The sequence below is a fragment of the Nuphar pumila genome, chromosome 7, assembly GCF_984573655.1.
Source record: "Nuphar pumila chromosome 7, dmNupPumi1.hap1.1, whole genome shotgun sequence".
NCBI classification, from domain to species: Eukaryota; Viridiplantae; Streptophyta; class Magnoliopsida; order Nymphaeales; family Nymphaeaceae; genus Nuphar; species Nuphar pumila.
The window spans coordinates 124,756,609-124,760,911 of record NC_143255.1 but is presented as its reverse complement, the minus strand read 5'-3'; positions in this window follow the sequence as shown (position 1 = coordinate 124,760,911).

The window sequence follows — 4,303 nt, the reverse complement described above, 5'->3', positions numbered from 1 at the left end:
AGATGGTCTGTCGTCCGTGTGGGGGTGGTTGTGACTTGTGAGGCTGCTGAGATGAAGTCACCGGATCAAATCCTACTGCGGCATGGCACCGGTTTTCCTAGCAAGGGTTCCTCATCGTAAAAAAAACTTGGTTGGTTAGTGATTTTGAGTTTGATCTTTTTGTCCTCGCTTTTGCCATTAATTCTGAAACTGGGCCTCAAATTTCTAAAATTCCAGTTATGAGCTTTTATTTTCATAAAAACTACTAGACGAAGCCCTACATTTATTATTGTCCTTTAACTCGGGTTAAATAACAAGTCAAATTACAACTGTAGCCTTCATTTTAGAGTCCAAACCTTTTACTTCTTTTTGTTTGATAATGAAAGTGGGTTTTTTTTTTAATTTCAAAGGGCAGTACAGGAAACAACAAAACATCTTATTTTCCAAGATGCTGGATATTGACCTCAGGCTTTTGTTTGACTGTTTTGAGCAATGTTGATGCTAAGTATAGCAGGCAGAGTGGGACTAGGTCTCTGATCCTGAGGGTGGTTTATATATATATATATCATCCATTTATCAACCAGGGGATGACATGTGTCAATAAAATATTAAAAAATATTTTTAATATTTTTTAAGCATTTATCGATTTTGGGCTGACAGGATACCAATCAAAATAAACAATTCTCAACGATACAAACATTAGTTTTGAGGAAAAGTATGGCTTACATATGAAATTTCAGAAAAGATAGGCCGCTTTCAAAACTATAAGCAAAAAGTTGGCCCTTAAATGAAATTTTCCCTATTTTTTAATAAAAAGGCGGCAGCCTATTTGTAATTTGGTTCGAATCCCATGACCGTTATTGTAAATCACTGTCCGTATCCATATCCATATGAATCATCACCTTCAAGCCAACTATGAAAAAGGTCTGGATATGGACCGTTAAGAAACCCCAAATTGACGTTGAGATAAGCCAAAAATTTAGTGTGCAAGGACGGAAATCATGGGTCGGATTAGAGCCTAGTCCAACCCGGATCTGAATGGGCCAGACCCAGAGCCCCATGACTCAACCTTGATTTGCAGTTTTGTACCGTTGAGAGAGCCCCCACCATCTTCAAGTCAGATTGATCTTGACAGCACCAATGTCTCTCTCTCTCTCTCTCTCTCTCTCTCTCTCTCTCTCAAGGGCTTCAAAAGTAGGTGCAATCACATGGCACAAAATTTGTCCACTGATTGCCATCCATCAGGCCTTGGGCCCCACAACCCTTGAGATGGAGGGTGATCAGGTGCTTAATGCACAAATATTTTTGCAATCATATTGCACCTGATTTTTCAGGTTTGCAGGTTTCATAACCACCGTGCATCTTACTTGATGTTTGGTCCCACTCTCGCATATCTCACGCGAGGAAAGGTAATATGCAATATGACTGTAGCTCCTCACAAGCGAGTGCTGACACAAAATTTGTGCATTAAGCACCTGATTGCCCTCCATCAGGCCTTGAGGAGCCACAACTGATAGGCCTGTCTCAAAGGTGAAGGGTGGTCAGGTGCTTAATCCACAAATATTTGTGCAATCATATTGCACCTGATATTTTCACTGTCGACAGCGTCATTTAAGAGTCCGTAGCGTTTGCTGCACCATGGACACATTGATCCAGACTTCTGAGAGCTCATTAACTAGGAATTGACTACTCTCCACAACTCTACAATAAATGCCATCATGCCGTTCGGCCCATTCCATACAAAGTCATAAACTCCCTGAGGATCAGGATCGGTAAAAAATTTGTACATTAAGCACCCATCACCTACCATCAGGTCTTGGGTCCCACACCTGACAGGCGATATGGTGCTTAATGCACAAATATTTGTGCAATCATATTGCACCTGATCTTTTCACACTCCCAGACATCTCTCCAAAACAAGTCCGGATCAGGTGACATCACATGGCATAATTTATTTTTGCCTTAGGCACCTGATCACCCTCCATCTTGAAGATAGGGCCTATCAAGTGTGGGGCCCATGACCTGATGGACGACGATAAGGTGTCCAACGCACAAAATATGTGCCAATCCGGACTACTCCAAAGCCCATGGCATTTGCACCGACGTGAATGCCCCGGTTCCCATAAAATTTTACCGGCATTGGAAGTTGTTGCCAAGGCTGTCGAGTTTGGGTTTTTGTTGGGTCATGAAAATGAAATATCAAATACAGATCCATATAATTTTCAGAAGTTTACTTTTACTTAAAACACTCCCGGCAAAAATCATAACTCAAACCCAGCCCGCATATTGTTCGGGTCGGGTTTGGGTCATCCAAATATTATTGGGGTCGACACTTTTTATGTCCATATTGAAAGATTCAGGTTCAGGTTAGGTCAGGTACTCCAGTACAAACCCGATCTTTTGACAACCCTAATCCAAATGTTACAAGAAAACATCAAGGGGTTGTTTGATCCCTGTCCCATGCCTGTTTTCAGATAGTGCGATCACTGGGAATTGACCCACGTGGCAGATGCAAGGAAGGCTGTCTGCTGCATTCTTTTTTAATTGATTCAATCATTCCACCCCTTGTTATACTGAGAACAAAATGGGAGAACGACGTAAAAAGAAATAAGTTGAGTAGGGTCTAACCCCGACTCTTTCTCTCTTTCACCCCGGCCCATCAGTCAAGCAAGTGTTGAATTAACCACCACGATTGAAGCGGTGGTTATCCACTATATGGATACATCGATCCGATAAAGATGGTATAGGATAAGAAAAAATGGTTACGCAAACCGTTCCCACCCTATGCTTTATAAATATAAGGTATCATGAGCGACCCTGATACTGCCCGAGAAAGTTTGCGCTTGTGGTAGCTACAGCTCGACTGAGCAAAGAACCTCCGACAGCCTCCATCTCCAACCACAATAGTCCGCCAATAGCTGCTTCAGTTCTCTCATGTGTGATTTACTGTTTTAAATAATGGTTTTTGGTTTTTTCCTATCACAGGAGAGGCGATGCCGAAAACAACCCAACAGTGAGGCCATCGACGGAGAGGACCAGCCACAACACCCTATCCTCAACCCCCTCTATCTGTGTGTGCATCTCTCTCTCACATCCCTGATCCCCTCTCTCTGTCTCTCTATCCTATGCAGCAATTGGACAACGAGTCTGACGGTGAGTTCGATGGCGAGGCTGGTGGTGTAAGGTTGCACTCTCACTTTGTTCCCCTTCTTCGTTTCTCTCTCTTATTTTTTTCTCTCTTTCTTTCTCATCTTTTTCGTTTCTCTCTTTTTTTCTTCTTATTCTTAGGTGTCTAAATCAAATATTTTTTTATTAGGCTATTTTTTTATTAGGACTTAGAATCAACTTTCTTTAATTAATGATTCTTATAATTAATTTGATTATGGTTTTTCTTGTATTTGATTAGGGTTTGGATTTATGTTTTATTTTTCTTGTAATTTAAGGTTTTTTTATTTTTTTATAAATTTTTATAGTTAATTTGATTATGACTTTAGGACTGTTTTTCTTTGAATCTTTTATATTAGGGTTTGAATTTATGCTTTATTTTTCTTGTAATTTAGGGTTTTTGGGGTTTATTTATAGCTTTTTGTAGTTAATTTGATTAAGTTTTTTTAATATTTGATTAGGATTGTTTTTTATTTTATTTTATTAAGGTTTAATCATGGGTTTTTATATTTTTATTCTGGTTTATTTATGGTTCCTTTAATTTTATGGCTTATTTATAGTTTATTTTTCTTTTAGTTTAGGATTTTTTGGTTTACTTATGATTTACTTTCTTACATTTTAAGGTTTTATAATTTATTTATGTTTTATTTATGATTTTTGCATTTGTATATAAAAAATATAAATTCTTATTTTTTTCTCTAATTACCCAAAATTTAAACATTTTTAGGTACCTAGATTATGTTCAAAATCTATATTTAGGACTAAAATTCATAATTTTTTGATAAACTTTTATAATTATATCCAATATGACACTGATTAAAATATTTATATATAAAAAATATCAATTCTTATTTTTTTTATTTTTACTCAAATTTTAAATAGTTTTTAGATCCAACTTGAGATCCATATCCGAAGCTAAAATCCATATTAAATGTGCCGAAACATGGATAATGGTGGGGTGAATCCGGTTGTACAATTCAAAACAAAGTTATCTAACCCATTATCTATGTGTGACCAAGTTGCCCGCAAAGCATAAATCAAATAACAAACTTTCTTGTAGGATCAAAACAAAGATTGAACGGAGTAAAGTTGTTATAAAACATACAGACCGTGTGTTATATCTATTTTGTTCAGTCATTTTGTCCAGTTTAGAACATCA